Genomic DNA, 12,826 nt, shown 5'->3' with positions numbered 1-12,826 from the left:
ATAACAAACTTCTCCAAATTTGAAAATCTGCATAGGCAAAAACTTCATGTAAATGCCAACTTTTCTGGCAATAACAAGTCAATGTCTTTCACTCTTCTGGTTAAAATGCCAATCAATCTTCAAACTGACACAGCATTGTCACTTTGAACTATTAACTTGCATACATACTGTAAGTTAGGATTGTCGAAGTTAACAGACTTTTTAATTTGCTGTTCAGTTACACCAGTCAGGACAGTCCAGTAAAAAGACACCTTTCAACATATTTTACATATAAATATTATTCAAAACAGACTACATTCGCAACTGTATATTCAAGTAATGCAACTAACTTACTTGGACTGGATCTCTTCACAAAGTTTTGGGCTCGGCTATTCCTGAGAGAGCAAATCAAATTCAAACTGACATATCAAATGGAAAGTTACATCAGCTGTTGCAAAAATATGGTGATATTTTTTCCGAAGCAACAATCAACATCAAAACGTTACATGGCACACATTATGCTGAAGCCAAATGCAATGCCAAAATTTAGCAAAGCACACAACATTCTCCTAGAGTTAAGCAGGAACTCTACCACCATGAACAGAGTAAGGCTATTGAAGCCATAAGCAACAGCCAATGGGCGATATCTATTATAGTTGCACAGTAACTGAACAGTTCACATCTGTGGAGATTCCAAAGCAACGGTTACTTCTCAATCTGTTATTGATTCATATCCCATTCCCAAGCTGGAAGAACTGATGTCAAAATTAGTTGGTGGTGTGTATTTTTCCAAGCTGCAGGTTAAAGAAGTATACTGGAAAATCACACAGATATTTTCAGTAATAAATACTCCATTTGTCTCGACAGTTACAAGAGGTTAACCTTAAGAACAGCCAGTGCACTGAGCTTGTTCCAACAGTATTTAGAACAATTAATTTGGAGAACTCCAAATGCTGTGTGCTACCTTGATGACATAAGTGTCTCAGGCAAAACTCCAGAGGAACTCTTACAGAATTTGGAATCTATTTGCAAAATTCTATGAGTGGCAAATTTGAAATGCAACAAATACAAATGCATCTTTTTCAACTCAGAGTGCTACACCTCGGTCACTTACTGTCTGCACATAGCATCAAGACATCACCGCAACATACTGACGCCATTAAAAAAATTTGCTGGCTCCCAAGGACATCAAGCACTCACATTCCATATTAGGACAAATACTTTAATATTAGAAGTTCCTCCCTCATGCAGCTTCTATTAAAATGCTGCGTAAGTAATTATGTAAAGGCACTAAATGGAACTGGAACAGTGAATGTCAACATGAATTTAACAAATTAAAACAATGTTTACTTTATGCCAAATGCCTTACACATGATCCAACGAAAATGCTCACAACTGCTGCAGAGATTATGGTATAGGTGCTGTTTCATCACTCTGACATCATGGAACAATCAATTGCGTTCACTTCAAAATTTGGACTGTGGCACAAAGAAATTGCTGTCAGATCAAGGTGGTTGTTCTTGTTATAGTATTTCATGATTACATCTACAGACATAAATTTGCCCTTCTCACGGGCCACAAACCTTTAGTGGCTATATCTGGACCAATCTTTATTTATAATATTTACAGGAACATCATTCTGGATGTAGACAGTTTCAATCTGATCCTTCAAATTACAATGTACAATAGAAATTTCATCTGAGCCCTGACTCCATCTCAGTCGCTTTCACTTGTACTGTTTGCAATCTGGATTCTGTGTGATTTTCCCTGCCGTTTATCCTTGTCATCTCATTCAAACTGTTTACTTCATTAGTCATAGCCATTAATTAGTCACCTAGCCCAGTTCTGATCTCTAGTTTGATATCCATATTGCTAAGTTCTTCCGGAAATTTGCTATATGTTTCTGAAATCTTATTAACTACATCTTTAAGGATTTGTTCTAGTACACTATCCCACCATGGTAAAGAACTACTTGAACTCTGATCTAGTTCGGCTAGTTCTGGACATCTAGTCCAGATTGACCTAGTTCTACTCTTAGGCAGCTACCTAAAATAGTGCTACCTCATCCTCTTCCACTGTTTCCTCCTTTACTTCTACTTTCACTGGTAGATAAGCAACATTGGAATATTTGAACAACAGCAATAATAGAAAATGAAATCGTAAATGTACTAAGTCATTAGCAAAGTTCCCCGTACTCTCATTGAGCATATCATAACACTGTAAAGGAAACGGATAGCTGAAATGTACATACCTGTCACATGTAAACATTCACCCAAATTTGCTCAGTCCTCTTACAATATTCACCGTGAATTTGACCATTCACCATGCTTTCATTATAGCCCAACACAACAAGTTTGACAAATTTAAAGTGCAACCTGAATACTATGCCCTCTAAGTATCATGTAATGTTTTATTACCTGATTTCCAATTTGTATTCTGTAATAGTTTGGACAGCTTTCCGGTTTCTTACACGAGTTGTAGCCATTGTCAAAGCAAATCAAATATTACCTATATTTAAATTCCTTTTCAGTCTATCAGTTTTAGATGTCGCAAAGAGGGTTGTAACTACAGTTTTTTTATTAACTGTCACATTATAACCTGAACATTACAAAAGCATTAAAATCAAAGAAAGTACCTGGACATTTATTGTTTAATTTATAGGTTTTAAATGTCAGAAACTCAGCGCAAAGCTTCTAAGTAGAGAAGTCAATCCAGTACAAAAGTTGCACACTCCGAAAAACAACCTGATTCATTACTGAAGGTCTCGATACATGATCTAAAATGTTATAAGCCATTCCACAAATCTCAGTCTTCCATTCATTATCCCTAATAGTGATTTCATGTGATCATCAGATTTTAAATCGCTTCATAGTATTACCCCTAAATACTCACAAGTTGTGACATGCTATACTTGTTCACCACTTATGTTGTAATAACATACTATTACATTCTTTCTCTCTGAAATAGACATTATCTTGCATTTATCCAGACAAGTGGGACTGCTATCCACTTCACCAAGTGAAAATGTTGTCTAAGTTTTTTTCCCATTCCTCAAAAGCATCTAATCACAATACTTACCAGTACGCAACTGCACCATAAGCGAACAACCTTATAACACTGTTGTTCTATCCAATAAATCATTTATACAAACTGAAAACTTTAGAGGTCACATTGTGCTTCCTAGAGGCACACCTGACGTTATGTTCTATCTGTGCAACAAATACTGTTTTCCTCATTGCTGAGTTACTCGAGAATATGATCGTGTGAGATATTAGCGAACGAGCAACTTTTTTACATTTTCATCTCCAAAACCTGATAATAACCATAACATAAAAGTTGAAGAGCTTAGACATACATATTTGAGATCTGTAACATGTGGCTTCTAGTCCAGGTTCTCATCAATAAAAACCCACATGATTTTAAAATACTCTATTTCATTCACCAATTCATCATGAAGTATTATTTCGAATGGTGTGTGTGTGTGTGTGTGTGTGTGTGTGTGTGTGTGTGTGTGTGTGTGTGTGTGTGTGTGGTCAAACCTTGTGCAGATACAGCTTCTAAAAGTGTTTGAAGGGGCACAAGTTTCCTACGGGCAGAGGTAAGGACATAGATACAAACTCTACCTAACACTCTGTCACAGTCAGTACGGTTTTTGTAATACCCCCAATAGCCATGAAGGGCGGGGGTCCACATCACGGGAAATCCGGAAATGCAAAAAGCAGGTGTAACACTCAAAGAGTTGGGAGAAAAAACTGTCGCACATCTGGTGGAAGATGACACTTTCTGCTGTCTGGGAAGGCATGAAGGGACCAAGGAGGCACACTACACCTCAGGGTCACTTGCCACCAGCTGCAAGTGTTTGCATCCAGTACCACTGCATCCGAGGTGTCAGTAAGATCTAGGTCCTAAGGGGGTGCCAGAGTTTCCGCCTAACACTCAGACGCAGAGCAATTACGGAGCGATGGTGCGGGGGCCACCTGAGTCTCCCAATTCCTAACAGACTTCTCCTTTTTTTGTGTGGTGTCTCATCACTCTTTAGGGGCTTGCTGGGAGGGCTTCTGTGGAGTATCTTCAGGGACAGAGGAAGACTGTGAAGCCCTTCGACCAGCAGCTAGTGGCTCCTTCAACCACTGGCTGGTGTCCACTTGTAAAAGCTTTGGGAGCAACAGAAGATGTAACCCTAGCCACCAGGAAGGGGGGGATGAAGATGGGCAGCCCTCAGAGTCCACTGGAGAAATCTTACACAAGGGGTGTAATGGCATCAATGAGGACAACGTCGTTGTAGTGAGAGTAAGACGATAACGTTTGAATAGGTTTCAACCTTTCATATTTCCGTTTAGCCTTGCGGTAAGACAGCCTGTCAAGGTTCTTGTACTCCATAATTTTATACTCCTTATGGAGTACCGTGCTCTCTGGCGAGCAGGGGGAGTAATGCTCTCCACAGTCGACACAAGTGGGAGGAGGGGCACATGGAGTATTCGGATGCAATGGACATCCGCAATCTCGACATGTGGTGCTGGAATTACACTGAGAGGACATGTGCCCAAATTTCCAGCACTTAAAGAGGGGGAGGGACGTATCATTTGACGCACATCGGCATACCATCAGCTTAAAGTTTTCAGGTAATGAATAACTCTCACAGGTCAAGATGAAGGCACTGGTAGCAACCCTATTATTTTTAAGTCCCCTACAGACAAGCCGGACGAAGTGAAAACCCTGCTGTTCTGCAACAGGAGGTTGAGATGAAAAATAATTCCCTGGAGCATGTTAAGGCTTTTACAGGGAGTAACCAAAAAAGGAATATTACCCAGCTTGCCACAGACGAGTAATGCCCAGAACTGGGCTAGGGATGCCATCAGAATCAGGACTGAACCATTGCGCATTTTGGACAGAGCTGTCACTTCCCCAAACTTATCTATCAGGTGCTCAGGCTTTGTATTTAGAAAGGAGTTCCCATCGGTTCTGCTGCACACTAAATAATGAGGTGAATATGGCTCTCTTCTTTCCATAGCCTCTTGTTCCTCCCACGGTGTAGCCAGGGATGGGAGCAACTTGGGGTCATACATCACGTCATTCCTTCCATTTCTTAGAGACTGCTGGGGCCATTCAGTCCCCAGCAAAAGATGACTTTGTCTGCTGCATTCCACGTCATCCACCCCGATGCCACCCACTTCAATCAGGGGCTCTCCCCCATGGGAAACACCCAGCCACAGCATAAGGCCACCTGGCATGATGGCCATTGCTGGGAGTCACAATGCCCCAAGTTATCGGCATCTACCCCTTGGCGTATGTGGGGAGGTTGCAGTTCAGGCATCAGTAGTGCAATCCCTGTGTAGTCTGCCAGCTACAGCCAAGAGGGTACACAATGACCCCTCAACAACAGACTGGCTACCGTGCTGGTATTGGGTGCAGAGAAATCCAACATTGTCATGGGAGCAAAAGAGTACAACTGTGAACGGAAGAAGATGACTTATCCCAGAAGGTGTCCTCGCCCAAATAGCTGAACTGTGGGTGGAGTCACAGAGCTGTAACAATAAGAGGACAGAAGATCTGAATGCACTATGGATATCATATTCACCACGTAAGGCACCCACACTTCTATATAGAGTTTTGAAAATGTGAGATCAAACCCTAAAAGGGGACCAGAACTTATTAGGCCGCAAAGTGAGAGAATTCTTTTATCGCCGCTTACAACAGGCAGTAATACTTTGGGTCTATTCTAATCCCCAAATCCGGAGGGGGTGCAGTAATTAGTCCTAAATTTTGTACAATCTGAGCTGTGAATTAAAAAATAGCATGTCTTATGGAGAGACCCTCATGATGTTTAAATTGATGTTGACTAAGTGTATTGGTTAGAAGAATGGTTCTTGCACACACAATTTTTTTCTAATGCCTATGACAAGGTATCGCTGTTCTTTTTTGATGTTTGCTGCAGAAAACTCTCTACTTTATTGCCAACTTCTTTATTCATTTCTATTATCGATCTACTCTACCATTATCCAGTAAAGAATAAGTCTATGATCCCCAGTGAAAATAATCTTTTGGTTCTGATTATTGCATTCACAGACTCCAACAATTCCATCTGTTCCCTTTCCCTTTGTACTTCTAGATTTTCAAATTTCCCATGTTGGCTTACGATTCAATGTTCCCACCCTAATAAGTATTATCTTTTTGTCTGACAGCTCCTCCTAAGTAGTCTGAATTACAGAGGAGGAAGGCATCACGTTACTTTTAGCTGAAACTGCACAGCCTTTTACATAACACTACAGCAGCAGTTGAGGGTGTCCTTGAGCAAACCTCAAGGTAGTATCTCAATTTCCATACTAATCTCCTCAATTTCTGCCAACTATGGCTGCTATCTCCCTCCAGGTTGAAGCTGCTCTGTATACATACTGCAACAGAGATGGATGCTGCTTCTGCTCTGAGAACAATATTGTTGATCTCCTGGTCCCATTTGCCTCACATAACATTGTCTTCACTGCAATTCTGGCAAGAGACCCTTACAAAGCACTACCAAACTGGCCAGTTGGGTCAAGGGTCTTTTTTTGTGCACATCTTTTGCTGCAATAACAAACTGTAGTCAATGTCACAAATTACAAATTTGGGATGACTTAAGGAAGTCAGTTTTCTCAAAATGTCCACATTCTAACTGTCATGGTATTACTGTTTAATGACAACACAATTCTGCACATTGCTGCTGCAACTCAAAATAAAACTGTGTGAACTAGAAGAAACATGCAGGTCATAAAAATCAAATAGCTCTAAGCACTATGGAACTTAACATCTGAGGTCATCAGTCCCCTAGACTAAGAAACTACTTAAACATAACTAACCTAAGGACATCATACACATCCATACTCGAGGCAGCATTGAAATCTGTGGCCGTATCAGTCGCGCGGTTTCGGACTGAAGCGCCTAGAACCGCTCGGCCACATTGGCTGGCTGCAGGTCATACATCAATAATTTTGACTACCGACTTAGGCTATATGGAATGTAGTGAAACAAGAGAATGTACAACCAGCCACAAAACAGCGCAACATTACTGCTGATCTGGTTAGACGAGCTATAAATGATACATCACTTGCAGCAAATATATTTAATAATCATTTCTTAAATACAGTAGAAAGTACGGTGACAAATAGTTCAAGAGAAAAATAACAAAAGTTTGTTGAAAAAGCAACTCACATAAAATTCAACCATATGAATGATTGAATCTCCTTCGGAGATTTAGAAAATTTATATTCTCTCAAAAATAAAAGCTCATCTGGTTTGGTGATTGCTTGGTTGATTTGGGGGAGGGGACCAAACAGCGAGGTCATCAGTCCCATCAGATTAGGGAAGAATTGGGACAGAAATCGTCCGTGAAAGGAACCATCCCAGCGTTTTCCTAAACCGATGTAGGGAAATCACAGAAAATCTAAACCAGGACTCAGGTTTGAACCGTCGTCCTCCCGAATATTAGTCCAGTGTGCTAAACACTGCGCCACCTCACTCGGTGTTTTGATGGTGTTTCCAACAGAGTACTACAGACCTTTTCTCACATAATAAGCCCTGTGTTATCCGAAATATGTAATACATCACTAACTCAGGGCACTTTTCCAGAAAGATGAAATATGCTGTTGTCAAACCTCTGTTTAAGAAGGCTGATAGGAGAGACGTCAATAACTACTGGCCTGCTTGACTACCAACACCATTTCCCAAATTTTTAAGGTGATGTATTCTAGAATAGTATCTCACCTGAGCAACAATAATATCCTCAGAAAATCACAGTTTGGGTTTCAGAAGAGGTGCTCTACTGAGAATCTTAGGTCCACTATTTTTCCTCATATGTAAACAATCCTCCACCTAATATACAACAAACAGACTTAAGTTCTTGTTTGCTGATTACAATATTATTGTAATCAATGCAAGTATACACACACAAACAGAAGAAATGGTAAACAATGTTCTTAAAGTATCACTGACTTGTTTTCTACGAATGGTCTCAATCTCAGCTTTAAAAAGACACAACATATTCAGTTCTCTGCATCTAGAGCTGCTACATCCATGATAAGTATGACATACGATAAGGAAATAATAAATAGGTTGGAAACTTTAAAATTCCATATTGATGAGAACATAAACTGGAAAAAGCACATACTTCATACAGCTATATGAAGATGGTATCTCTTCCCAAAAGAACAGATACCACTGATGATCGTGCAGCTTCTCTAGAATGAAATGATGATTAAATCTAAACCCTTGGCCGCCGACAGGTGTTGTTGATATACATCAATGGGGACAGCTGAAAATGTGTGTGCCCCGAACAGGACTCAAACCCGGGATCTCCCATTTACATGACAGACGTTCTATCCATCTGAGCCACCGAGAGCACAAAGGATAGTGCAACTGCAAGGACTTATCTCTTGCACACTTCCCGTGAGACCCACAATCCCAACTGTCCACAACCTACATTCGTAGTGTTCCTAATAGATATTTGCCCATTCATTTCAGCTGTCCCCATTGATGTATATCAACAACACCTGTCGGCAGCTAAGGGTTTCAATTTAATCATCATTTCATTCTAGAGAAGCTGCATGGTCATCAATGTTATATGTTTTTTGGGAACAGATATCATCTTCATATATAGTTAAAGGCTATCCAGCCATTGACCTCCTCCTGTGTGAATAGGCACGCTTTGCCCAATCTCTTACAGGACTGACGAGCTTAGTCTGGTGCGAGTAATGAGTGAATAGGCAAGTATGTATTAGGAACATTACGAACGTAGGTTGTGGACAGTTAGGAATGTGGGTCTCACAGAAAGCGTGCAAGGGATAAGTTCTTGCACTCGCACTATCCTCTGTGCCCTCAGTGGCTCAGATGCATAGAGCATCTGTCATGTAAGCAGGAGATCCCGGATTCGAATCCCAGTCAGGGCACACATTTTCAGCTGTCCCCATTGATGATATCGACAACATCTGTCAGCAGCCAAGGGTTTTGATTTAATTATCATTTCACTTCATATAGCCACATTTGCACTTAGAATCACTGCAAATCTTGGGGAGAGGCAAATCAGTAAGTTGACATATGTTCATTAAATAATGTCACAAGGAATACTGTTCTGGTGTAACTCATCTTTAAGAAAGAAAGTCTACATTGTTCAAAAACGTGCTGTACGAATAATATATGAAGCTCACCCACAATCATCTTGTAGACACCTGTTTAAGGAGTTGGGCATTCTGACTACTGCTTCACAGTATATTTATTAACCCATTAAGTTCATTGTAAACAATGCACTATAGTTCAGAAGGAGCAATTATACACATAATTACAATACCTGAAGGAAAAATGACATTCATTACTCTACATTAAGGTCACCTTAGCACAAAAAGGGGTGCACAATCACAATGCTGCAACTAAAATTTTTGATAACTTACCTAGTGCTACAATATGTCTAACAAAAACAAGGACTTAAAAATGCTCAGCATGTAGCCATAATTACACATTAATTTGTGATCTGAATGCAAAAAAGCTCATTCCAGATCATTATGATTTATTCTGCAGATGACTTTCAAGATTGCAGCGATTGAGAAGTTTAGTGAATTTGTGCCTCCAGTTATTTTGAATATTCAAATGTTATCCGGCATCAACAGCAAGAAGATGATCAACAAAAGTGCTTCGCAAAGTTTCAAGTCTAGTGCCACGCAAAACACCTGCAGTGAAAAGTCATCCAACTCAAAATGTAAGTGTGTAACATGTGAAGTCCATCCTGACAAAGCAAAACTAGTTGAAACTATTAATTCGTTGCAAGAAATTGCACGCAGATCCTTGGCAGAAAACAAAGTGTTAGCTGATAGACTCAAATGTCTTGAAAATGATCATGGAAAACTAAAAACCGCCGAGCAGGGCATAAGTGAATTCTACAGAAATAAAGTGTACACAGTAACTGATGATTCCGTCACCATTTCAAGTTTTCCAACACATTCTGGGTGTACCGGTAACGCTAACCATAGCACAATTATTTTGTCGTCTTTAGTAATAAATTCTCCTGCCGTGCTCCAAAAAACGGTAGGCCTATCTTCTAAAGATCAAATCGTGCACCATCTGAAAGAAAAGCCTGTTATTAAGCAAAATTTGGAACCTACACAACAGAGTCCGTGTAAAATAAAGTGTGTAGATATCGTAAATAGTGTTTCTTCTTCAGTAACAGCTCAAAAAAACAAATTTGATATCCTACTACAAAACGATGGTCATTGTGAAAAACAAACTTCTGCTGCATACAATAAATTTGCTCCCAAGACCGTAAAGTTAACACAGGTTCATAGTTATCAAAACAGGTTACCGAATGTGCAAAAACAGAATATATCTACACAGCAAAAACACATTTCAAAACCTTCTAGCCCCAAAACTGTGATGAACAAAAAAATTTGTGCGCTTGGTGACAGTCATGGACGTGGAATTTCAGCACTATTGAAAGATAAATGTAATTTAATGGTAACAGGTTTTGTGAAGCCAGGAGTGCTGTTTTGTGAGGTAAATAAACTAACAAACTTTACTGATGTATCTCACTTAAGTCATTGTGATTTTGTCGTGCTTCTAGGTGGTTCAAACGATATATATAGGAATGAAACAAAAGGGTTTGCAAAAGAAATCAAGGAATGCTTAAACAACCTATTACATACAAATGTACTCGTCGTTAACATTCCTCATCGTTATGATTTGCCTTCCTGGTCCTGTGTCAACCAAAAAATTTGCATTGCAAACAAACTGATATCAGAAATATGTTCTACGTTTCATAACGTAGAGATGATTGATACATACAATTTAGGAAGAAGATTTCATACAGCTCATGGACTACATTTAAATATGTTAGGAAAAGACCAAATAGTAGAAAAACTCCAAAATCATATCCTGAAGAAATCAGCCGCAAGTATCAAGATCGCCAAGCAACCACAAATTACAAAATGGTTTAGGACAAAAACAGAAGCTTTGATGGAAGCAGAACTGTGTCAACCACTCAAAATCATCTCTGCTACTGAAAATTGCGTGCAAGAAGCCACATACAAAAATAAAATCTCGGCCAATTTTTTTAGGGTAAGTGCTGTGTCAGAAATACCTTTAGAAAAGAAATTAATTAAACCCTTAACTGAAAAGTGACAAAGTCCATCATTTCTTGTATTACACCATAATGTACAGTCATTCAGAAATAAGATTCAAATGCTGGAAGTGTTACTTCAGTCTCAAATAAATCCCGATGTAATAAGTATTACCGAACACTGGCTGTCTAAAGAAGAAATTCAGTCAACCTCTATTCCAAGGAACTCATTAACAAGCTTCTATTGTAGGAATTTCTCCACACATGGCGGTACTGCTATATTTGTAAAGGACCAGATAAAATTCAGTGAGGTAGGCCTAAATGAACAGACTGCATTATCTGAAGATAAGGAATTTGAGCAATCTATGGTTAAGCTGCCTGAACTAAACTATATAATTATAAATGTATACAGAGCACCAAGTAGTAATATTCCAAATTTTATGACCAAATTAGAAGTTCTGCTGAATAGTGTCAGCTCATTAAATATGAGAATAATACTTTGTGGCGATTTTAACATTGATTTATCAAAAAACAGTTATGCTAAACTTGATTTGTTAAACATGACCAAATCCTTTAATATGATCCCCACAATACACTCTCCAACAAGATCAACAGAGCATACTAATTCAATAATTGATCAAATCTTCATAACTGATACTTGTTACAAATTCACTGGTGAAGTACTGAGCATGGGATAGTGACCATGATGCTTAGCTACTGAGAGTTGACATGGAAAATAGTAAAATCAGCCCCAAAAAAGTATTTCAAAGAAGAAACTTTTCAGATGGCAATATTAGGATTTTTAACTTCCTACTAGCTAAGGAAAATTGGGACAGTGTTTACTTGCAAACAACTGTTGATCATATGTTCTTAAGCTTCGATAACACCTTCCTTTATTACTTTAATACAGCATTTCCTTTTGAAACAAAAAATTCCAGCAATCAAAATAGAAAGTCGTGAGTAACAAAAGGAATCAAAATTTCTAGTGAGAGAAACAGATTTCTCCAATATTGCTCCAAAAAATACATAGTCACTGAAGAATTTTCTGGCTATTGTAAAGCCTACAAAAAAACTTATCTTAGAGTGATTAGACAAGCAAAACTTTTATGGAATAACAATTTCATAAGAAACTCTTCAAACAAAATGAAAGCTAAGTGAAAAGTTATTAAAAAAGAAACTTGTAGTTCAACACCTAAAAAGGAAAACATTTCTCTAACACTTAATGACTCTAAGGTCACAGATCCATACACAGTTGTAAACAAGTTCAATGAATATTTCACCTCACTAGCAGAAGATCCCATTCAGGCAAACTGCAAGGTATCATTCTTCAATTCCACCAATACGTCAAACAGTACTAATGCTACAATGTTTGTTTATGAAACAAACCTTGATGAAATTATGAACATAATAAAATTGTTACGCAATAAAATCTCTAGTGGCTACGATGAAGTACCTGACCTCATATTAAAGGTGTGTGCTCCCCGTATAGTAAAGCCATTATCAACCATCTACAACCAATCATTAAAAACTGGCATTTTTCCAGATGCTCTCAAAATAGCTAAAGTCTCACCATTACTAAAGAAAGGTTCCCCTGATTTAGTATCCAATTATAGACCATTATCCATATTAAGCATCTTTTCAAAAATCCTGGAAAAACTTTTTTATGACAGGCTTATAAAATTTCATAAAAAACCATGCACCAATCAACATTCAACAACATGGTTTTAGTAAATCTTTATCCACTCAGACAGCAATTTTTGAACTGTTGGACCA

General features: G+C 38.7%; 1 protein-coding gene across 4 annotated transcripts in view; it reads right to left on the bottom strand.

Annotated features, from left to right (window-relative positions):
* LOC126338486 (uncharacterized) overlaps positions 1 to 12,826 on the bottom strand; it is a 179,534-nt gene that overhangs the window by 137,156 nt on the left and 29,552 nt on the right. Inside the window, exon 2 of one of the 4 annotated variants that reach the window (XM_050001560.1) lies at positions 7,717 to 7,824. The exons of the other annotated variants lie outside the window; for them this stretch is intronic. The gene's annotated coding sequence lies outside the window, so the exon portion shown is untranslated. The remainder of the gene's footprint in view (positions 1 to 7,716; positions 7,825 to 12,826) is intronic. 4 annotated transcript variants of the gene reach the window in all.

The sequence above is a fragment of the Schistocerca gregaria genome, chromosome 1 (genome assembly GCF_023897955.1).
Source record: "Schistocerca gregaria isolate iqSchGreg1 chromosome 1, iqSchGreg1.2, whole genome shotgun sequence".
Classification (NCBI taxonomy): domain Eukaryota; kingdom Metazoa; phylum Arthropoda; class Insecta; order Orthoptera; family Acrididae; genus Schistocerca; species Schistocerca gregaria.
This window is presented reverse-complemented; position numbering and strand designations above follow the sequence as displayed.